Source organism: Arctopsyche grandis, chromosome 10 (genome assembly GCF_051622035.1).
Source record: "Arctopsyche grandis isolate Sample6627 chromosome 10, ASM5162203v2, whole genome shotgun sequence".
NCBI classification, from domain to species: domain Eukaryota; kingdom Metazoa; phylum Arthropoda; class Insecta; order Trichoptera; family Hydropsychidae; genus Arctopsyche; species Arctopsyche grandis.
The window spans coordinates 4,585,884-4,612,789 of record NC_135364.1 but is presented as its reverse complement, the minus strand read 5'-3'; the positions used below and the strand labels follow the sequence as shown (position 1 = coordinate 4,612,789).

The following is a 26,906-nucleotide window of genomic DNA, read 5'->3' as shown; positions in this document are numbered from 1 at the left end:
TATGTACATATATTTATATATTTGCTTTATTATGTATGTACATACATAAATTTATATATGTGTTTTTTATTATTATATTATTGTATGTACATATATTCTTGTCTGTCCACTGGTATATATTTGTTAAAATATAATTTAAAATAATCTATATTTTATGTACATACATACATATACCCCTTTCAAGAGCCATTCGACTATTTAACCTGCTTTCTGGGAGCCTTGATGTTTTTACTTCATCATACAGTTCTGTCAGGCAGCATATTTTAAATGACTTCTAGCTACATACATATTTACACATGTTGTTTTCATTTTGTAATTTTATTATTTAGTATAATGTGTATGTATGTTGGTTTTATCTTTATTTATATATGTATGCTATTTTTTATTTTTATATATATATGAGTAATTTGTCTTTATTTATGTGTATTTATGTGTTTATGTGTATATGCATGTATAATGTTTGTATGTTTATGGATGTATGTAATGTATGTGTATGTGTATATGTATATGTGTATGTATGTATATGTGAATATATATATATATATATATATATATATATGTGTAGGTGTGTATGTATGTATTGTATGTTTATGGATGTATGTAATGTATGTGTATGTGTATATGTATATGTATGTGTATATGTATGTATATGTGAATATATATACATATATATATATATATATATATATATATATATATATATATATATATATATATATATATATATATATATATATATATATGTATATGTGTATATATATATATATATATATATATATATATATATATGTGTATATATGTATATATGTGTGTATATATATATATATATGTATATGTATATATGTGTAGGTGTGTATGTATGTATATGTATATATGTGTATTTTTATATTTATGAATGTATGTATTTGTATTTGTGTATACGTGTAAGAATTTGTGTACATATGGATGGTGTACATATATGTTTATATAATTGTCTTTGGCCAGGAAGGTGCATTGGGTTTACCTGTTAGGCCTTCTTGGTGTAAATTAAATAAAAAAATAAATAAAAATATGTATATCCATTCATACAATGCGTATGAGTTTTGAACATGTTTGAACTGATTCATTACAAATTTGTTAACAGTTATTACATTGCAATATATGTACATGTACATATAATAATATTAGTATTTCACATATACTTTTAAATACGCATATAATTATTTTTAATAACTTCATATATACATATGTATGTATAGATATGTGAATTGTTTAATTTGTAGTTAAAGTAAAGGATTGGTGTTTATAATCATTTTTTTAATATTCATAAAGATTTTTCTAATATTTTGGCTTTTAAATGAAGGCATTACTTTGTTGGAATGGTCCTCTGAAAATTTATATTTAGACTAAAAAGTAAGAAAAAATCCGTAATTCTTTATAGCACAATGCAAACAGCTCCATCGAATCTAAATAACAGACTGCTATTAAATCCGGTCCGACGATAAATCCGCAGAAATCGTTTTCAATTTGGTTTTCCGGTATTTATGTCACTCCTTACTTCCATCCCCATCCCCTTCGCCACACCCTCGTTTCCCGACACTCCGACAAAGCGCTTTGAACTTTTGGCGCGCGCTCGGCTCCTTGTAAAAGTAGCGCTCGCTTTATCGCGGACAATAACCGTGGGATTGTGTTGTAGAAGGGATGGTGGGCGGGATGGGGAGGAAATTCTGCTAGGGAATTTACATATTATCACTCCGACCCTGGACTAGAATTGCTCGGGTTTAAGGGTAGATACAATGCCGACGCGTACAGATTGAAAAATGACGATGCGGCAATTACAATACTTAATACTTGCTTATTTTAAATCAAATTTATCAGTAATAAAATTTAAAATTTGAAAAAAGACATGTTACAAAGCCTGTAAAATATCCGGACAGAGTATTTAAGATATAATTAACTAAATGAATGATGTATGTAAGATAATTTGTTTTTGTTTTTAATTATTCTGATTTGAAACTTGGGCAATTAATGGTAGAATTGTTTATAAGATTTAGTATACACAGAGAAGTTTGAGACGTAGAATGTTAGGAATTAGGAGAAGATATATGTAGATAAGTTAGATAGAGTTTGGGATGGTTATGGGCAGTTATGTCTGGAGGATAATTGAATGAAAATAAGGCAAAAGCTATGCTCAAATGTTTCTTACTGAAATATTAAACAAAATTAAAGAAAATTCGTAGTTGACTGTAAAAATTAATGAAAATGAAACGATAATAAAATAATTTCGCACATCACATAAAGAAATACGAGCTGTAAAACCATTTTCCAATAGTATAGATATAAATATGTATATTATGTTTAAAAATAATAATAGTTATTTATATCAATACAAATCATATTATTAAAAAGAACAAAAATCTATTATATATGTATAAAATTTGATGATTTTTATAATCACTTTTACTAACTACTTTACATCGTAACTTACGGGTGATTTTATCACACTGGCTGCCTTGTTATATCAGTTTACTTATCGAGACTTTAAAAATTTACGTAATATTCATAAGGTGTTTTTCTTTTTTAACGACTAAGAAAAGTGAAATGGTGGGGGGAGGAGGGGGGAGGTAGTGGTCAATTGTCGAGGCTCTCGCGAAAGCCGAGCATATTCATAACACGCGACCGGCACATTCATATGAGCAAAAGATAAATAGCCCCTTCGTCGCTCGGGGCGGCCAATAAACGTGACCCAAGCCACCCCAAGCTTCTGCTCGCCACCTCCTAGCCCGTCTACGTCTCACCTCCTGGACCATAACCAGATTATTGTGTTGCTGCTTCGGGCCGGAGACAAAGCGTTCGACCGAACCGACTCTCGGTTTTTATAAGACACTCCAGACTCGGCCACTTTGTTTATCTGTTTTATATATTTTTTCCGTTTTGTTTTTTAAACGAATTACCGCTTTAGACCATTTGAATATCGTATAAAACTGTACAATATCTCAAAATATATGTACTACTTTCTTCTAAAGGGTATATGTATGTAAATATGTACAAATGTAGCTGTAAACTAAAAAACTAAAACTAATCTTCTTTGAGTTATATTGTTTGTATTAACTTTACTTTCATTGGTAAATTGAGATACATAAAATAGGCTTCAGACGAAATCTTAATATTGCCAATTACTTAAAAAATAATAATGGCAAAGGCAAAAAACAAATAACAAAGGGGAAATAAGGCTCATTATTCTTCTCGTACGCGAGAGTAGATATAAAAACCAGCAGCGGAATAAAGCATCACAGCCTTGAATAAAGACATCGCTGAGGTAGCCGGAAGGTTGCTAAGGGCAAAAAGCTAAAAATGCAATTTCTACCCTCGAAATTCTACCGATCGTTATTTTTTTTTTTCGCTAATCTCTTCTACTGGAACGTCATTAATCTTAGTCGGAGGGAAGGATGAGGATGCGGTGCAAACGACCCTGCAAACGCGTAGGGATCGGAAACGAGAGGAACGGGAAAGACACACCTTATAACATACCCCACCTTCTATTTAAACTCAATTTACAAAAACCATTCAGAAATTACCCAAATCAAATTTAAAACGAATATATATGTAGCTACATATATAACTATTCGTCGCGCGTCGTACTGCAAATCGATATATGCATGCAAATACACACTAGTGTGTGTACGTCTGGTTGTCTCCCCGGGACCCTTGTCTTACTGTTTTGGGGGTCGGAAAAACCCCGAGTGGGTAGGGGTAGAAAAGCAGGGGGATGGTCGATGGTTCTACACAGAAGAGAGAGGCTGAGGCAGTAGACGTTAATGCTTCCGCACGGGGTAGATTTAGTACTCTGATTAGTGTACATACTTAATTACCTCATCCAGGATACCGGTTCGGTCCCCTAATTTGAGAATTTATATATTTGCAAAAGTCGCACCATCCCCCCCCCCCCTTCTCGTTCCCCTCTTTACGGCGATGTGTCCTTTATATTGCTTGTCTTTACACTAAACACTATTATAACCACTTTCACAACCAGTCCACGCTACAATCGAGTGCGGCAAAGAAACGGGCAATTATTAACGGTCAAAATTAATTCAAATAAAATTCTTATCAAATTGTTTTTATAAAAAATATAAACCTAATGTATTCAAATTAAGTTGTATTCAAATTAAATATACATCAAAATAACAAAATACTTAAATCATGTGGAAGTAAATTATGTCAGTACAATTCCTAAATGACTTTCACCGTCTTAGAATTCATTTTAAGGGTGATTTTTTTTTAATTTTAAAAGCATTATTTCAATTACACACAATTAATTTAGTCCAAATATTTCATAAAAGATGTTTAAATGTCTATAAAATGAAAAATATTATATGTAGATATCACTCATCTTTTTGCCGCATGTTTGAATTTCATGTGAACTTCGATAGAAAAAAATTGATTTAAAAGCGATTGTATGATAGAATTCCAGCTCCCGAGGTGCTATATATAAAATCCAAGGGTGAAATAATATTGTCGGTGTTGAAAAAAAAGGAAACAGAAACGGGTGGTGCAAAAAAAGCGGTGGTTTTTCGCGAGCCTCCGAACGTTCCGTTAACAGATTAGCTCATTCCGGCAACGCTAATGCAACATTGTTTTTCTTCGGCGTCCCTCCGTCCCTCTCGTTCTATCCAAGTCGGATAAAGGGATTCTGGGAGAGGTGGAGAGAGTCCCGACGAGATTCAGGAATAGTGGAGAGAGGGGACGGCTTCAACAGGAAATGCGAACATCCGATCCGAGCAGGTGATAATGAAACGGATTGGCTGATTGATATTTATTTGGGTCCTTTCTGCGCGAGTCGAATTAGTCCTAATGTTTCGCGTTTGTCGATTTCCTTCTTCCTTCTACGGGAGAGATAACCGCCCCCTAGGGAGAGGGCGCCGACAGATTTGGCCCTATGTACATGAGACGTCATTTTATATACGATACAACCGTGTGTTTATAAAATAGCTGTAAATTATCGATGTATTATTATATTTATGTTGAAATAAAATAAAATTTACGATGTACTATGTACGTATAAATAATAGAAATCTTAGTAGGAATTAATATACATATCATATACCAAATTAGCCGATTTACCTAAATTACAGGGGCCCTTTTATACCAGACTTCAACCCCATCTAAAAACTCTCCAATATCTAAATTAGAGTACTATGAGATAGTATGCCAAGTTTAAATTGTCATAAATAAGTCGTAAATTGCATATGTAGGTTTAATATTTTCGTTTAATCAAATTTTCATGTTGGGATACAAGTATCATAGAGACATTGCAAGACTTCCTAAATAATAGTTATGTAAAGAATAAGATTAGCTGATTTGCCTAGCGTTGCTTGGGTAAATGGACGTTGGAAAAATTATACTTTTTCATAAGATTTTGTAGTTTGCGATCTCTATGTTAGAATACTAAGAAATGGTACCTATACTAATTTTTGTAGGTCCAAATAGAAAATTGCAAATAGATTTGCTTGGCAAGCAGATATTTATATGTACATAGTATATATAAAAATGTTCTTCAAAATAAGTAAACAGCATATATGAATTACTTATTATATTTTGAAAAACTTTGATCATATTTTTAATGATTTTCTTTGTAAATATGATCATATCAAAAACTTACGTATAAATTGAAGTGCTGTACATCTTGGGCTATTGTTTTATCTTAATGGCTGCCTTATGATTATTAATGTTGTTTTTAATGTCTAGTATAACTGGAAATTTAATATAAAAAAGCTTTTTAAATAAGTTTTTCAACTAATTGAAAGTGTAATTGTATTGAGGTAAAGAAACTCGCTATTTTCCATTAAATTAAACTATCAATTAATTGAGCTTCGTGCTTAATGACGAACATCAAATACATACAGTATGACATGTTTATTACATTAAATACACCAGTCAGGAATAATACAAATTTTAATTAGTAAATTTTATCGCGTGGCGTGCATGACAAGCTATCATTTCAAACGTATTAATTTTAACATCCATTCTAGAAATATTTTTCACGAACGTCTCTTGAAATTTTCATCTCACCCGGTGCGTTATTAAATTTTTTGGAGCAGTGATTTTCCGGCGGAAAACTAGCCGAAACTCCCTAGCGAAGCACATTTCACCCATCACCCCTCCATGCCCGTCGTCGTTCTCGCATTTCCGATGAAAATTCAAATCCAATTTTCGGCGTCTCAATATGAAAAAGAAATAAACTAATTTATATCGAGAGGGATGGCTCGGTGCGAAGTGGGATACCCCACTTCGTTTGGCGACAGTTAGTTCTCGTGCACAATGCGCGCTAAACTCGACCTGCCTCCCCCAGTTTGCCATTTATCATTGATTTAAATCGGAATTGTATTTGACAACGAGTCAATGAAATCGGTAATGGAATTTTTGTCGCCCCATTGATATAATATTGAGATACGGAGCAGGAGACAATCTGATGTTTTAACCAGTTTCGAGAGTGTGAGTATCGAAAATGGCGCTCAATCAAATCAATCAATGGCAAACATTTTAGAATAATATCTTAAAAATTTACACAAAATTTTAGAAATACAATACATATATTTCTTTGCCTCAATTTAATTTAATTTTAGATGCTGTTCATGATTGTTACATTTAGTTTTCTATTGAATGGCTCCTATTCCAAGAGCTATCCGACCTCTCAATGAACTCTCAAAACCTATTGGTCTGGTAGGCTGCGCTCATCATTATTTTCATAATTTAATGTGATGTACATATGTGTGGAATTTTGATCTTGTCTCTTCCACTTGGACCCCGCAGGGATGTTTTGTATTTGCAGCTGCTTCTTATATACCTATATTTGTGCTGACTGCAGATACAAAACTTTCCCTTCTTTGTATTTTATTGTTTGATATTTTTACTTCATCTGCTATTATTAATGCTATTGTTTTTTATGATATAATGCTATTGTTTTTTATGATATAATGCTATTGTTTTTTATGATTATGTTTAAATTTATTTTTGTCCGTGTATATATGTATATATTTTTATTTTTCTCAACTCTTTGCATTTTTTGACCATTGTGGCACATTAAGGACATCTGTGATGCCAAAATGGTCCAAACTTAAACTTAAATAAATATTTTATAATATTTAAAACGCACTTTTTAAAAGCTCATATCATTTCAATGGTAATATATGTATGTATTTATTTGAATTACATTTCATTTGTCAAATTTTTAACTTTTTCTAAATTATCTACTTTACAATACTTACTACTTTTAAATGATTTTTAAATAAAAAAAAAAATCTGTATAGATTGATACTTCGTTGCGTTTCACATCTGCTATCCTGTTGGATTACAATATACAACATTGTTTTGAAAGTATTTTTAAAGCTTTTATTTTTCTTTAATATCATTGAATATACATATGTACATACATAGTTACATATGAAAAGTTTACTTTTTTTATAAAAAATCTTTCAGATATGTGAATATAATCTATGACGCGTGTATGAGATGTGTATACGTATGTGGTATGTGCCGGAGTGAGTAGCGAGGTGAGCGACTTCGTGAGTATTATCTCCAAATCCAATTCTCAGCTGACAATGGCATGGAAGGTATCCATTATTTACACCCCGATATATTGATATTCTTTCGGGTTTGCGCCCTTTCGATTTGCTCTGTCCCCTTGGCTTTGAAAAGGGTGCGACTACCGGAGTTTTTCCTCGGCGAAGAGAGGCACAAAAAAAATCTGCCATAAAAGATACTGATGCACGATGAATATACGCACCCAAAGGAAGCTCTCTCTTTCTCTATCTCTCTGGGATCGATTTATTGAGTGTTTCGAAAAACGCAAAGTGCCTCTGCTATGGTGTATTGTGAAGTGTTGCACACTCCGAATATACCTACATGTTTGTATCGGTGTTGAAAATGTATTCGGTTTTCCACGACGGTTGTCCTGTCTGAAGGATAACGTCCGCTGGGAAAATTATGAGAAGGAGGTCAGGTGGAGAAACCGGAACAAATTCGCAATTAAGACGCCTCCACTCTGGGTTTACAGCTTTGTTGCTAATTAGTAGAGCGTAGGTAATTCGGAGTGAAAAAAAATTAAAAGCACCGTCTACCTAGTTGCCTGTCGTGTCCTTTCATTATTATTAAAAGTATTCCATTTAATAATAAAAAATCTTACGTCTTTCTCCACAATTTTATTTTTACATTAATGTGCACCAATAAAGATTATATTTTTTTCTTACTTTGTCTACATAATATAGAACAATTAATCAAATGTAAATGAATCAGAACTATTTGAGAGCCTTCATGTGTACATATGTATATAACATTTAAATTTTTAAAAAATTTTTATAAATTAAATTAAATATACGACTCGCATTGAAGGAAAAAATATAACTTCGACTTAAATTAAAACAATTCAATTATATTAAGACAAATTGAATGTGTTGGTCAGGTGGATGAAAGTTCTAACCCTTCTAAAACTCTACTAAATATTAAAAAATGCTACCAACTCTGTATCTATGATACTGTATAAACATTGGCTAGGCATTGGTTTACCTGTTGGGCTTTCCTGGTATATTTATTTATACAGGTATACCCATTTATTTTTATAATACACAACATCTACGTTCAAATATTGGACATAAGTATTGTAAGTATCATATTATTTAAGGCCAATTACAAACATCGATTAACAATTATAGAGTTTTCAGCATTTTATAAATCTGCAAATTCAGCAAACTCGAGTTTTGCGATAAATAGGACAGGGTTGCTAATTGTTTGGAATGAAATCAGATAAATTGTCAAACCCTAATAAGAAATGGTCAACCTTCACAGTCACAGATCGGAGATCTGGCCAGCAGCACAAAACCAGGGATTGAACCACTGATATATGCTGCTGGCTATACATATATCTATAAAACAAAATAAAATAAAACAAACTTCGCCAACAAAATAAATTAGGATACTATCTATGAGTTAGTATTATGCATATATCAAATTTGGTGATACTTAGTCAAAATTCTTATGTATTTGTAAAGAAAATCTATAAACATCTAAATGTTTATATGTATGTATTTTCAAACATATATATATAAATTGATTTTTATTTTATTTTAAGTAAATGATCAAATGTCAAAATGTTGTAATACAACAGACAATGTCATAATTGGCATCAAAATAATACATGGATAGTACTTTGACTCAAAAATAAAGTAAATAAAGATTGGATTCGTTTAAAATTCTCTTTTCAAATGACATTACAGACTTGCATGTTTGACTAAAGCAAGAATAATTTTACGCTAGTTGAAGCAAAACTGTGCCACGTATGATTTTTGCAAAACGTTTTATGCGCGCGAAACGAGCTCGGGTTGAGCGCGGAACACGAATGGAAAATCTGCTCGTGAAAATAAAATAATTTTCGGCGCATTCGTGCGGTTTTCTCCTTCGGCGAGCTGTGCCATCCGGGAAAACATTTTCGCGCGCGCCGTGTAAAATCTGAAGACATTTCCGCGAATATTTTACGTACCCTATGGCGAACGCTTCGTTGAACTCGTTTCCACCCCCTCGCTTCACTCTCATCAAATCATCCAAAATGCATAGAGGGCATTATAAGTTCCACAAAAAAAATGTACATACCCAACACATCACATACGGACCGAGAACATAAAACGTTTCTTTTCCTAGATACCTATGTACTAGATACATAATGCAAGCGAGTAACTATCACCCCACGCCAGATCATAAACCGCACACACGGTGTTCAAAAACTACACACATATTTGAACAGAAACAAATCATGAAGTATATAAATAAATACATATATGCTAAATTTAGTGAAATTTTATCCGAGATAACCTTGAAAATGAAAGAGGGTAAGGTACTTTGCGAATGATGTGTAGTAGAGTAGAGAGAGTAGTGTCGGTAGTGAGTCAGCACAGGGTCCCGAAGGGCTTTTGGCCACCTGGGACCTTCCTGGGTAGGGATTCCCTCTTCGTTTTTGTTGTGTCCTCTCGCCCTCTCTCATCCCGATGGACGTACGCACTCTCACTCCCTCTCAACCAAATATTAACCCTCAGAGTCATTGCCTCTCGCACGCATCCCTCTCGGTGCATCTGAACCAATGCACTTTATCATACTAATGGTGCGGGTGTGACGCAATGCATTTGCACATTTCGATAGTACTGTACACCTGTTATAAATTTCAAGTGTATGTATTGTCAATTTTATAACAAAAAACGGGCATGTCTGGGACCATAAGAATCGATGTATGAAAATATCTTATAGATGTAAATCTAATCCAAAACAGAGCAATGCAGTAATCATTTGAGATGATGATTTTGGCGATTAATCCTCGTCACACGTCGATACATTAATTATGTAACATTTCCGCCGTTATTGGAGAGCATTTTGAATCGAAAACGAGCACAGTGTCGATCACGTTAACTGTTCAATTAAAATTTGCCAGCGATGTGCGAGCCGAACTCGTTACGTGCATAGTTTGCGATGGCTCGATATACATATAATAAACAAATGAGGTGACAAAACGGCAAGTTGGCAAACTGGCAAACTGGCAAAATGGCAATCGCTCACTCTATCAGGCCCGTGTTCAACGCTCAACTACCTCTATCATTTGTCCTGATAGATACGATCTATCGTAATATATATGTATATATGTACATATACGGACTCGTATAATAGCGGTACGTGTGTGTGGAACGAACTAGCGAATACTTGGAAAACTCATCACTGTGGATAGAATATATCGGTTTATTGCTCTTTGATAATCAACTCATCGTGTCGAGTACATAATTGAAGATAAGTCGTGAATTTAATGTACCGGTGATTAAAAAAAATGGACTACGATACGAAAACGTAAGCTGATAAGATCTATACAAAACAGTTGAAAAGTCAGCTTTTAATTTGTCTTGGATCACTTTGATTAATAGCACTAAGGAACAACAAAAATCACGTTTTTTTCTTAGCGGATCGGAGACTAATCAATCTTAATTCGAATATTACAATGACTTTTGTTGGCTTGCTCTCGTTTAGGAGATATGAGCGTTTAAAAAACTGCGCAAATTTTACAGATTTTTGGTTTTGGCAGTCATAATATGCGTATGTAGTATTTCTGTGCCAAAAGTGAGTATTGGAATCAACAATCAGATTTTTGTTCTATTGATTGTGATTTTATCGCATTAAAATACGTATAATTAATTATCTAGTGAATTTGAATAATCATTTACCTAATAGATAATAAAAAAAAATATTGAAATAAAAAACCAATAAACGTTGTTTAAAGTATGAAATAAACTCTTGATATTACAGAAGAAAAATGTATAAGAAAAAAGTATATTACTCGAGATATATTATTTAGATAATTAAGTATTTTAAAGCAATACAAAATCACGAGCAATGGGCAAAACATCCGCCTATTAATTTTAATACTCATTTTTGGTACAAAATTTCTATATTTGGAGATAAATACTACAAAAGTCAATTTATAAAATATCAACCTGTTAAAATTATCAACAGTCAACCTGTTAAAACTGTGCATTTTTTCAAGCGCTCGTATTTCATAAACGAGAAGAAAGCAACAAAAATCATTGTCATATTTGAATTCAATGGGTCAAATTTAGTAACGATTAAATAATCTCCACTCCACTATTTTTTGTTGCCCAGTGTAAACAATGATAGGTATGTATGTATGACATATGTACAACTACATTATTAAATAACTTTTTTACTATTAACACAATTAAATTACATTTTTGACATTCCTTTCTTCATATTCTGATCTTTCGGTTGTGTGTTCTCGTGCGAGTAGGTTGAAATAATAACTTCCCCTATTTTATTAGTCTCAACCCACCCCCTCTCGCCTCATCGCGACCGGTTCGCCTAACAAATCATATTTATCAACGTTCATCTGGATTGGCATTTAATACCGGAGACGAGGGAAGAATGAAGGGATGGGGGGGTTGGGATGAAGTGGGGTGGGGGATGGGATGAAGAGCGATACTAACCCCCTCTTGGTGATTACCGTCGCGACGAGAAAAATCAAATTGAATTCAGACCGGGCGTACCGTGAACGTAATTAGACTAGTAAGCATTGTGGAAACGAAATTAGTTAGAAAATTAAAACTGGAGAGGGTGAATAAAGTACCTATTCGTTTCGGGGGATATATTTAAATATCGATGCATTCCAGTTTAATGTAATTTACCATTGATGGTATTTAAACTTTCGAAAACCACTACGGTTAAGTGGAACTTCGACTAATTGAGATTTTTATTATGTAATGTAAACACATTTATTTAAGCTCAAGAAATGATCATAGAGCTTTTTGATTTTTATCTGCATCATTTGCGAGAAAACTCGTCTTTAAAATGGATATATGTATGTAAATCTGAATTCATTTCATGGATAGGAATGATAATTTCAAAGTTGAATAGAACAAAAGTGAAGCTATGCGAAATTGTATGAAATTCCGTAATTAATGAAATTATTGTTAATTGCAATGGCATTCACAATGCAAAATGAATCAATCATCTCCGATATTTCATATAATCAAGCCCAATAGAACTAGTTCAACGCTTAAACAAAACTGGTGAATCTAAGTACTTCAGTCTTGAGGCTTTTTTATTTAGTTTTTTGATAGAGACGTATCATCCACAAGGCGGACAGTGAAGCCGCGATCCGTCATAGGAATCCTCCCCTACAATCTAAAAATTATTCCACCCCTCCCACCATGGATTCAATGGTGAAATTAATTGTCAGGACAGGTATGGTCGGCGTGTCGTGCCCGTGTGTTATTAATGAGCGGCCGCTTAAATGACTGTGAAGTCGTAGGCGCGTGCCGGTCCAATTCCAGGTGCGAGGGTGCTTATGGGCCAGAAATGCAAATAAGGGCCATTATAGAGGTGGCCAGTCGCGGTTAGCCGACGAAGAACATTATTTTAATATATAATATAAGTGAGCGAGCCACCCTTTAAGGACCACTGTCTGGCTCTCGGCTTCGCTCGTAATTAAAACGCTCGACGTTACTTCCACATAATACGTATGTATGTATGTGCGAATGCATGTCGTTAAAATTTTAATTAGGCATTAATTGACCTATTTGAAGAAGCTGAATGTGTCCTCTAATTTGAATAGCTTGAGCTTTTCCAAAATTAAATTTAAGAAATTTCAATTGAAACTGTCATATATTGCAAGACTTGTATGATTAATAAAAATTTACCTAGAAATTTTTGCTAAAAGTGTACTTTAAATACTCAAGATTTCTATATGAAGGCTTATATGAATCTATACATACTCACGTTTACATATGTACATACATTCAGAATACATGAATTTTGTTCACTTTACGACCTCGAGTCACTGAATATAAAATAATTTAACCACATCTTATTCTATATGTGCTGACAGCGTGTCATAGACATTAACTTTTCCAAACAGATGATGTTTGTATATGTTTTTTGTTTAAATCATGAACTCCTCTCCCCATTTAATTGATTAAAACATGGATATGAATGTCCCATCAATCAATAAAAAATAATAAAAATTGGATGCCACTTTATTATTTAAAATTGTACATATTAGTAATAAAAAATATATTTGTATGGAGACACTACTTTTTATATATGTATATACATAAAGTATATGAATCGCTATAGAAATTCAAGTCTAATTCAATACATTCGTCATAAAGGTTTTCTAGACCAATATACATATTGAACTTTACATATTGAATACCTATTAGATATTGAATTTTCAACACAATAAAGCCGGACCCGAAAAAAATTGACATGTTGGATATGTGGGCGATATGTACATATTATGTTTTGAAAAAAAAATTGTAAGAATCTATAATAATTATTACCAATATTGGAAAAATGTTTGCATTTTGCATGAAATGTACAATAAATATAGTTTCCGTATGGGGAGGGTAGTAGAGGTATTTTGTCACACCCCTTCTTTTCTGGGGGACGAAAGTCCTCTTTTCAGTCTTCATCAGGTCCCGAAAACGTCTCCGTCCCAACGCCATCGAGCGCTCTCTCTTCCAGCCCTCTAATAAATATTGATATCCATTCTATTTGTCTACCTGTCGTACCTGGGCTTTAGCGCTCCTGGCTCCTCGGCGAGGGCTCTCCAAGTTTATCAACCCTGCAAACGTATATTGATTCGGAAAAGATCCACTAGAGCCCTTTTAGTACCGGATAGAGATTCGTTTGAGAAATGGCTAGTATCTAAAATGCTCGACAGGGATACCTACACTACATAGACCGACCCTTAGATTTGTAAGCGCATGTGACAAATTTTATTTATATTATAAGATACTATATAACACATCAGAAACTAGTTTACGTTCCTACCTGTATATTATATATACTATTTAGAACAAATGTTACATATTTGCAAATTTTCGTAGACATATTTGTCAACTTTATCTTGAAAACACATTTTAACGAAGTTGATTAAAACACTACCCTTTTCGGGTCAAAAATTAAACTAGGTTTCGACTTTTAGAAAATTTTACACAAACGTCTATTTCTACCTAGCATTGCATACAGAATGAATTAAAGATTGAAATTAATTATATATTTATATACCTCGAGCAAAATCGTAATAAATGAATGAATCAAATGAAATATATTTGACCTGTTATTACAGACAGAATGCGTAAGTTGAGAATAAATAAGTTGGTATAAAATTTTGAATATTTACAAAGTCTTTACCATATAATATAGATATTTAATAATATTTAAATACATATAATTATAATGATGAATTCGTTTTAAGATGATGCATATGTACTGCATGTATATAAATATATTTATGAATATTAACATTGATAGTTTCCAAGCAGTATAGGTATTGTAACAATTGAAAATAGATATAATTTAGCGAAGATTTCATTTTGAATTATTATTTAAAATCTGGTTATATTTCGACCATTTGAGAACCCCTGTGTGCATTCAAACGTCGCGTGCGCATCGATAAACTTGATACTTGAAAAATTGAAATTAGTTTAAAAGCGGCGTTAGTGGTGTCGTCTGTCCGGTGCGAACTAGTCTGTTTTTAATTAGTAATGAACCAGAAGCCCACCTCGACCTCCCACCAACCCACTCAGGGGGAGTTTAAGGGGTTGCGAGGCTAAGGGGAGGGAAGCACTCTGTCGTCGTCGGTCACGAGAGATCGCGCACTAGAGATAGCCGCACCGACACGCTTTTTATACGTTTCCACATAATGACGAGCCTCTCATCAACAATGCATACCACCTACCCACCCACCCACCCATAAGGGGATGAAGCAGACTTATTGCTGAAAATACTTAGGAAGGCAAAAACGAGAACAAGCCCGAAAGTCAAGTCTTAAAACCGGTTTCTTTTTGCACCGCCTCATTCGCCCCCATGATGGACAGATGATTTTGAGAAGCTGATAAAAATTTTTGGAGCGACCAGTATTTTACTCACCACGTTAAATGGTACGAATTGATTGATTTGCATATATTTGCAATTTTTACAATACAAACAATTTTTTATAATAAATAAATTGTATCATTATGTACAATATACTAATATGTAAAGTTTCAAAGCTTAAAACTCAGACTTAAACAAATGATTCTTGAATTTTTTTTAAATAATATTCTAAAATTTATTTGTGTAGAGCAATATTACTCGCCTGATTTGAAGTGAGATTTCATTCATTAACAAAAACCATAGAATATCAAAATCTTATATTGGATGGTTGCATAAGTTTGTGTCCGTTTATCGTTAAAATATCCTGGAAAATTAAGCACGAACTTATACAATCACCTGTTTATTTGTATTGAGAATACCGCTATAAACTATACATTTGACAAGTATGATAAAGCTTGAGCTTTCATTTCCACCAAGATTTTAATTTTTATCCAATTTAAAAAAAATGTTATGGATTCATTGTTCTTAAAAGTATTGTGAAAAGTCAGTTCACATCAAAGAAAAAAAATCGATTGATAAGAAAAAACGTACAAATGTTTATAAACTTTGGATGAAAAACATTTAGTACCTGAATTTGAAAATTACATAAAATTTGCTTAACATGAGCTTAAAGAATTAAGTATTGTCTTATGTACTTCAAGGTGTGCTTGATAAAATTTTTTACGCAATTTTTTTCTTATATTCAGAGGGAATGAACATCTAAAAAGTTTACACACACACCGAAAAATTACGTAAATATGTATAAGACTTTCAGAAAAACTTATGAATATGAGATAGGTGGCTACGATTGTGCAAGAGGCTTCGGTGCACGTGTCACAAACGGTTCACAAACGGTTTTCCACACGGTCGCCTCCGACAAAAAGTTTTCCCTCTCTCTCGCAGAGAAGTCGGAAAACTCCGCAGAACAATCCTCTTAGATTATTTTCCCAGTAAAAATATTATGCAAATTTGATTTCAGCAGAATATAATACTAAATACAATTCCACTGTGAATTAATGGCGTTTTTTAGAATAATATGTACTCGACACGTCCTTGAGCTGATGTCGGTGGTTGATCCTCAAGAGTGATCATGCCCTTTTGCGTACGACATGTTTATTTTTGCAGCATCCTTTAAGGAAGTGGATCGAAGACCAGTTCTATAGTCGACACGCAGTCTGATCGCTCGTCTATGGGAACGTTGACCGCAACAATAACGTCTATAAACCTGACCAGTTAGTCTGGATTAAAAAAAAGGATGTAGAATTTTATACTCCATAGATAAAGCTTCAGAGATTGTTCTAAAAGCTCGACCTTGAGACTTTTATTGATCCCTTGTGGAGTATTGTCATTCTTGCAACACTTCGTACCTTTTTAGGAACGGAATGCGAGCGAACCTTTTTAATGCATCTTTAATATCGTTGAGAAGAGAATAAATTACAATGAAAAATCAATTAAATAATATTATTGAAGTCAAAAGTGTTAATTCAATAACAAGTGCAATTCCATAAATTCAAAAAAATATTAATTTACATACATTCGTGTCAATTAATGTAGAAAAATATAAATGAAATCAATTTATGCGTCATATTTTTGCGATTAACATTCAAAATTGGCTTTTAAATAATACATCCTTAGTTTGTGGCTAAATTAGGAGCATCTCAATGAGATGCATTCATGTTATTATTTATATTTAAAAAAAAAAGTGTAACTGAATTTGAATATGACATAGATATATATGTAGTTACAATTTGTTTGAAATAACTTTGTCTGTAAATTTAAGTTTTATTACGTTTTATGATTCTCAGTGATAAAATATAGCAGTTAAAATTAATCATAATGTTATATTAGCAATGAGAACCAAACAGTGAAAATAAACATGTATGCTATTCTGCATAATTTAATAATGTTTGTTGAATAATAATCAAGCCTTCTCTTAAACTGATTTTATATGATCATTTATATATGTAGGTATAATATTTGAATAGCTCTGTATTATGAATTCGCAATTCAAAATTCTGTTAATAATGAATCCTCCTATTGAAAGTTACGAAGTTCTAAAAATTCGAAAAGGTTTTTTCGTCTATCCCGTATATTATTACCGAAAACAATATATAGACTTATTTTCACATATGATACAGATCTATAAGCCCTTGTTTTTCTGTCCACAAATTGATATTCACTAGGTGAAGGTGTTAGGGCGCCGATTCGGCACTACTGGGAATAATCCGATGGACCGTTTCGCCACCGCCTAATGTCTCTGACAGACCGGTTGGCCGACCGGTTCGCATCCCCACGGCGCACATCTCGTCGCTTATTACAACCCGGTTCGTGATCGGCACCGATTGTGCCACTGTGTATGTGTATGTCCAAAGCCAATCTCTTTCCGACGGAAGTCAGCAGGGGGTGGTGGAGGTGGCGGTGGATTAAGGGGTGTGGATATTCCCCACCTTACTCTTATTCTTATCGCCTCATTCGTTGGCCGTTTTTGCTCGACGACGAAGCCAGAGTCCCACTACAAAGTGGCTCTTTACGAACGGATTCGCTCCTTCGCTGTAATCGCCTCGGTTTACCTTAATTTTATTCGAATCTTGAGTCAGCGGCGAAAGATAGCTTAAAAAGGGAGGTTTTACTTAAGAGAGTGGCGCAAGTCCGGTAGAAAATTTTCTAATATTGCTTTCAATGGAATTAATACTCAAAAAGAACATTTACAAACTGTCAGATTTTTTCAAGCCAACTACTACTCGTTTTATATTATATTAAATTATATAATTAACGCATACTAAAAATATACATGTGATATGCCTTCATCACATGTTGGGAGTGCTTACTACTTTGAATAAAAGTTACAACAATATACCCAATGTATGTATAAGATTTCTAAAACTTTTCACAAATATACATACGTATGCATATTTAAAACCTGCCCAAAAGAAATTTAAAATGAACCATATTGAAATAAAAAAATTGTATTTAAATGATAAAATGTTCATAATCATGATATAATTATGCAGTTGAAAAAATCTTTATCACTCTATAAGATAAATTGACAGTTGAAAAATTGATTAAAATAATCACAAAACCGTGTCGTTGTTTTATAATGTTCTGACTATTAGGATTTTATAACATGTTATTAAGTTCACAATTTTCATAAATAAAACTACACAGTTTAATATTTCGCACCCTTTTATGAAATTGTTATAAGGTTTTTGATATAAATTCAAATATTTTGTTTAATTAAACCGGTCGAATTGCACTCGACTTAAAATGTTTTATTAATTTGGAGCATATAGCTATAGAATTAAACATCATTTATGTATCTAGAACGAAAATGAAACAGAAACAATATTTTCATATTAAAAAATACGTCGTGTCAATAAGCATTTCAGTAGCCGATACTAAGTTTCAGTTCGATAAGAAACGGTATTCCAAAAATCTCTAAAATAACACACACATTTTTTTACATACCTCCTTTACGTTTCATTCTAGATTATGATAACGGATCAGTGATCGATTCGGAGTTCGAATCAGTCAAAATATCGAGTTAGAATTTTTACATGATCACAAGACATCATAAAAATGAGATTCATTGTTTTATTTATTTTATTTATAAAACGCTGCTATTTTTAACCGTACGATCCATATAATAAGATAACGTACGTAGGTATTAAAGCTTTTTTTGTTTATTTATATCGCGTTGTTACAAAACGGCATTCCTTTGTGTCCCGTTGGAAAGTGTCTCGTCATTCGGTCGGGACACAAAGGTTCGAGTTTATATTTTCTGGGACGCTTCGTACGAATGGCATGGCTCTTATATTCCTTTTTCGGCAGAAGACAATCGCAAACTCATCCCTTATTGGATGGACTCGAAAGTAATGTAACGTAAGTGTAAGCACCTTTGGCGGCTCGTGACCTCGTCGACAAGAGTCCATTTATTGACTATTAGGGGACAAACGGGTGACCCTTAGACTTAATTCGGATCGGGGTCGACCTTAACGAATCGACAGGATGTGATTTGATGAAAAAATTACGAAAAAAAAGGTTCAAATGTTATAAAAGATTCGAAGGAATATATATACATATGTATGCTTGAGAATTGATTGGTACATATTATTTGCGTTGTAAATTTGTCAATGCGGTTTGATATTCTTGTGACTTTCATGGAAACATTCGACGTGTCTTATTCTTTATTCTGAACACATCTCATCTGCTAGAGATCTAAGAGGATTACATTGCTATGATGCTGAAAGGACGATGGCATTCTTACAGCCGTTTTATCGTAAGTGTAGAGTATCTGAACGAAAAATTAAGAACTGATTATTCATGTTCTCAAAAAGGTATCTACCTATATATAAATTGTATATACACTTGCATACATAAGTATATAGATTAGGGGTTGATACTCTAAAGAAAATTATATTACACAGCTGAGTGGGTTTCGTCGCAAGTGCTGCAATATAATATCCATTTAAATTCAAATGCAGAAATTAGTGAAATAATACCATTCTAGTGAAACTATCCAGTTGGAAATTTTCCAACAATAGTTGTGCGGCAGTAGAAAATTTAGGAAAATCTTAAGAGGGCCCGATAGCACCGACTGAGGTAGTGGGTGGCTCAGGGGTGCTCCGCCTAATCACCGCCTAGGCCACCCCCTACATCCCCCAACAAAATCCCCCTCACCCCGTACCCCCACACCCCCTCCGCCTAAACCGCCGGCCGCCCCCGAGGAGAGTAGGCGGTCCCCGGGGGCCCATATAATGGCGACTGAGCTTCCTTAGTTTGTGCTCTCGGACACAAAGAACTGAATACGTGAATCATTTATTTTATTAATAACAATCGTACGAATATTGTGTGGAAAGAATTTTGTAACAGTATGTAATAATTAGCTGGAGACGTGGATCTTATTTAACTCATCTAACTATAAATACTTATTTTGCATTTGGAAATGATTCCAATTTGAATTGGAGACTATTTATCTATGCGTGTGTATGTACATAAGTCAATTTGTATTTAAGTCATTCCAAAAGGCTTATATTATATGTTACAGTAATTTTAACAAATTTTCCTTTTCATCTCACTAAAACTGAAATACATAATGTGATAAATTGAGATAATAATAAAAAAAAAATCATAATTATTTATTTTATTCTAATATATATATATGGCAACTAGCTGAACCCGGCATGCGTTGCAATGCCACAATAACGCATGCAATTCCCGTTCCCGTTTCTCGATGTTTTTCGATAAGTGAATGTTTCAGTTTCAAATTAATACTTAATAATCAAATTAAATTACAGTAATGATAACATGTCGGAAAAACGAAGGCGGCGAACACATTTGATATTATTCAATTGTTTGTTTATTTTATCCCAACAACGCAGGTGGCGACGCGAACACATTTGAAATTTTTGCGTTGCAATGCCACTCATTTCTGTTTTCCCGTTCCCGTTCCCATTTTTGGGCGATTTTTTTTACAGAAACCATCGCGGACATGCACACAATAACTCGGGTAAATTTCATCGCAATCGGTTGAATGATATAGGAACGCATACGTGACATACAGACAAACAGACATTGATTTATATATATATATATATATATATATATATATATATATATATATATATATATATATATATATATATATATATATATATATATATATATATATATATATATATATATATATATATATATATATATATATATATATATATATATATATATATATATATATATATATATATATATATATATATATATATATATATAGATGTAGATGTAATCGATTGATTCAATAAAAAGTGATTTAAAATTTGTTGTGTGCAATCCATGCAAAGCGATTAATTAAAATGAATATTATTTTATTAACACAGAATAAAGTAAAGTAAAAAGATGTGTTCCTTTTACGGTCAATGAATTAAAATCTTCCCGTCAATGCAATAAAAAGTGGCGATGTAAACCTTTCACTACATAAAAGTAAGTGGTGAGTTTTTCTCTTAGTCAATAATGAACGTACCCTAACGCAGCGTTAGTTTTTACCGTCGCAAGATTTATCAAACTAAGTGTTTCTGAAATGAAAATATGTCGTTTTTACAAACACAATTTGCCTATTTACGTATATAATCTGAATAACGCTTTAAAAAAAGAATATAAAAAAATATATCAAATAGTTTTGCGTGATTGAATTTTAACCGCAAGTACACGTGACGTTGAACGCACGGGCGTTCGGGCCAATTCCGGCTGCCGGAAACAATTCCGGTCGAAAATCTCCGGTTTTATATTATCTCATAACGTGCTAGCACACACACCCACACAGATCCGGATCCGGTAAATAAATTTCTCGCCCGCAAAACCAAGCCGGCATTATTAGGTCCCGCGGCGCGGCTAACACGTACATTCGACCACCGTTTGCGCTCGAATATTTCAAAATCTCCGTTCTTCGGAATAACTTTAACGTATTAAATGCAATTTGCAATCGTTTGCACCAATAAAATCGAGTGTGAAGTGCAATTAAATGGAAATTAGTGACGTCCATTAATTTACATTGCATTGAAATATGTAACGGAGATATATCGAGTTCGAGATGATGTTTTTAAATACAAACATGTACATACATACAAGGGTAAACATATATGAATGCGAATGTAGCTTAAGACCCTTCAGTTAATTTTTAACAGCCACGAAACCAATTCAAACAACATATGGTGCGTGGATAAGTACTTTTATTTACTCCCCTTTTTTATAACAAAAGCTATTGATATAGCGTCCTCGCCATATTTATTTCCATACAAGACTATACGATGAATTTTTTTTTATATATGATAGCAATACTAACTAAAGAATTTATTGTGCAAGATAATATTCAAATACGGTTTGGATCAGTCGTTTTCGTATGATATCCGATCAGTGTCTTATCCGATGATCGGTATAGCCTTATTAATACGCATGATATTTATATCAGCAGTATCTGAAGCAATATAAGTCGCACGGGGCCATTCTCAATGAGATATTTCAACCTCATATAGCCATATACAATTCAAATGGATTATACGACAGTCAAAATCACATGCAAGCACTTCAGTATAATACGCTTCCATATACATACATACTAGATAAAATAAACAGGGAAAACATTTCAATCAACTCTAACGCTAAACGTGCAATATATCACCATCATAATCGTAGCTAGAACAATACTGAACTGAGCTTTTCGATCGGGGGTCGCAAAGTCAAATGCAGTCCATTCTGAAGGGTGGTCAGCATTGCGTGTCGTATGCGAGGGACACATTTTCGACCCACCCTTGCCTGTCACTACATTTAAGGGTGGGGTGGAATTCGTGGACTTCATTAATTCGAAAGATTTACGCATCATCTATATTTTCCATGGAGGAAAATCGTATATTTTCTTTAGGAAAAATATCGAAAACTTTTACAGTGTATGTCTGAGTAAAAAGTTGGTTGTATACACAAGGTAGTAATGGCATTAGAAAGAGATCGGGTCGAAATTGAGTTGCGGCATTAGTACGAGTGCCGTGCAGTTCGTTAAGGGTTCCGAATAACTGGCACGCGATACACCCCCCCTATACCACCCCCCCCCCCCAACTGCCAAGTCTCTTCCTATTACGACAATGAATTATCTTCGACAAATTTGTAAAGTGGATTTTTATCCGCGACCGTCGTCCAACCCCTATTCCGCATTTAAGCAGTGCCGGTTCGGAATGTCTCAATAGGGTACTTTTTCATTGATCAATCCCATCAGAAGATTAAAAAGTATTTTATTTTAAATGGTATAATTTGATTGATCGTGCAATATTATTACGTTGTTTCATAATAAATTAATGCATTAAAATATTACCGTCCGAAAATAAAAAATGTACTAACTAATATGTATTATAGTTGACTCATTAAACACTAATGAATTCTTCAATTAATTATCAAAATAAAATATATAAATTATAATATATTGAAAATCATAATCCGATAATTACTTTTAATTAGTAAAAATTTATTGTAAAATATGTACAAGCATTAATAATGTGAATTAACTAAATTGATCACGTGTGCGTGTATGTTGCAGCATAACTATTTCTGAACGATTCTCGGTTCTCAGATGCATAATGAAATATAAAAAACTTCAAAAAGATTTTTCGAGAGTAAAATTTGCTCTATTTGTATTTAATACATATAATAAAAATATGTCGCATTTTTTGACTTAAATTCGAATCAGAATATCCACATATAAAACAATACTTGGAATGAGCAATCACTTAGCACATGTAGGCGAGTATATTGAATTCGAGGATGAGTTGCAATCCCTGTCTTTCATCCCACGTTTCCAAAAAAGTGTCAAACCTACCCCGTCACTGGTATAATGCGATTAAGTCATGAGGTGTATACGATTGCATGGGGTTGATGCATTTGCTAAAGCTGATTTTATGGTGCGGAATAAACGCGCCGCTTTTGAGATTGCACCATACAACTAGATACAGTGTGCCACTGGACGTGTTCTGAATCTAAGTGATTACATTTTTCCATGGTCAATATCTTTATTGGTGTCGTGACTGTAATCGGTGCACTAAAACGACCATCGAAAACCAATTGAAAATTATTAAACACGAACCCCAGTTCATATATAATAGAACACACAGTTGCAAAGGGAAACCAGTTGCATCATCTTCAAGCACAACATTCACATTGATGCACTATAATTTCAACGGTTTATTATTCCTCAACACGTACACTATAGTATATGTATTTAATCGGTTGGAAAATAAACCTAGAAATAGTGAGTGTGATCCTTTTTTTGTGTCGATTCGCATGTAGCGCGGAGGGTTGCAGTTCAAATACGTGCAGCTATCATTTGCACGCTATTGCACAAATTCAATTATCAAATTACTTTAGTTGGCCAACCAGGACCATGTCCTCCTCTTCTACCAATATATAATACATCAAATGGTATTAAAACCGACGTACACCATCGACATCGATTAGTATATCAATTAAATGTGCACGCACACTTGAGCCCCATTATGTAAACACCGTGTCATGGCACATTCGACCTAATTATGTACATATATTGGATATGCATGCAAAAAGATTGTATGCTATTTTTAAGGCCATATTAGATGCTTTTAAAGCAATCGTGAAATAAATTGTCTACATATATAATTCAGTATGGAGATTCAAAGATATATGTAAATTAAATACCACGTATCGTTTAAATCGTACGAACTGAATGCTCTTATTATGACTTGATTGAAATAATTGATATTTATTAAGTGAGTAAGATAAATAAATACCTGATTGAAATTATTTTAATATAATATAATTATAATTATTATTTCATAGTGTACGAATATGTACTACATATTTAAAATAACTACTGAATTTTTGGCGTTTTTATTTAACTTTAAAAGTTAATTTTACTATTTAACAAATAGTATTCAGAGTCAAATAATAAAACGAAATATATGAAGCTATTTTTGCAACTGTGAAATGTTATCATAAAAAAAATTGTCTCAATTTTTATAAGGATTTTAATTCAACGATACTCTGCAACTACATACATATGTATGCGGCAAATAAAGAGGCGATTATATTAAAAAATATATATATTTGAAATAGGCTTTCAAATTATTTAAAATACAAATATAGAAACGAATAATTTACTGTATTTTAGAGACAAAAAAATTTAAATACCAAATTAAAAAATACATATGTATGTATGTACGTATATACGAAAATGGCACATTGTTCATATTGAAGCTAATATGGTACTATTGCCTAAATGTTTATTTTTACTTTTTAATATAATGTATACGAGCTTTGATGTTTCAAAAAGTTTAAACGGATATTAAATATATTTCTTTATGATTTAAACCAGAATTCGTTCCATATAGCCAAGTATGCAATACCATTATTTTTCATATAGCCTCTGTCATTGTGTACATTTGTTTCATTCGCTCTCAACTAATCAAGGTAAATAGCTCAACGCTGTCTGGGGGTGTTTTGTGCCACAAGAGAAGAAAATCCAAACCGGACAATGCGGGGTGGGCAAAGTTGACTTTGTCCGAGGGACGGAATGGGATTGAATTGAATTGTCACGTGACCGACACGTGCACACGACAAAAGTGCAATAATAACGACTGTATAAAATTGATTCCGAAGACAAACCAATCGAATTCTAATATACACGGCACATTTCCAGTATATTTGCGTTGCGGCACCCTGAAAGCAGAGCGATTAATCAAAGGACGCGCCCCAAAATCGCCCCTATGCGCCGTTGATTAGCCTACTCGATGGCACCCCCAATACACACGTTTTGTTTACACGCCCAATCGGCCGTCGAACAATAAAAATAGCTCGGTGTACATATAAGCAAAATATTTCCGATGAAAAAGTGTGCAAGCACCCGAACGATTCATTGTCGGCGACATAAATCCAATCCGCGGCCGACGGGGGGTGGAAAAAGTACCCCACTCCCTCCCACAATCGATGCGATCGACATTGCCAAAACTTTGGCGATAAATATTCGAACACGTTAAAATTGATTTTTGTTTTGGACTTTGACTTTAGGTCGTAGTAATGGATTGCCGTTAAGTTTTGATACTGTTTATAATGATCATCTTGAAAGATTAATTTCGATTCGATTATGTTATAATATGTCTAAAATGCAAAATCATCAACCATCACAAAAATACACCTATGTACAATATAATAATTAGTACATCATAAAAACGGGAAGGAGTTGGTTTTTGATTATTTATTATACTTGGTTTTCTGAGAAATTGCTTATTTGATAATAAATATATCACTTGGACATAAAAAATATTTCATTGAAGTTTTAGCATCGATGTTTTTAAACGACAGAAGCCAATTGGAAATTGTCGAAATTTCTAAAGCAACCAAAAATTAAGCTTGAGTGTTTATTTTCACTTCCGGTATAGATTAACTCGTTAAAAAAATAAATTTCAAAAGAAAAATGACGGAAAAACAAAGTCATATAATTGTTCAAATATATGTATATTTAAATATAAAAAATACGTAGCAAATAGCTTTGCTTCACTACAGATTGTTTACAATGGTCTGTAAGTCTGACATGCATTATGTATGATTGCACATACATACATATGTACATATGTATAAAATTTTTAAGCATAAGAAAAGTTTAATCCATAATAAAATAGAAGTCATTGAACTGATTCTGTAAAAAAATGGTCAACCTTTATGTTACATATAAAATGATATGTATTAGTATCTTAAATTATTTTATTTATATATTGGTAAGGAAAATTTTATGTTGACACATTTGTAATGAGCTTTATTGTTTAAGTCCCACTGGATCAATTTGTCACCTATTTTTATTCGGGGGAAAATTTAAACGAAATGTCTCTCATTTGTGACGTGTGAATTTTTCATTTATCTGTGCGCATTATTTAATTAAATATCAAAAATAACGTACAGATATA

The 26,906-nt window shown here is 33.1% G+C and overlaps 1 protein-coding gene across 4 annotated transcripts in view; it reads right to left on the bottom strand.

Annotated features, from left to right (window-relative positions):
* Window positions 1–26,906, bottom strand: part of kn (EBF transcription factor knot) — a 101,095-nt gene that overhangs the window by 39,442 nt on the left and 34,747 nt on the right. The window lies entirely within an intron of this gene.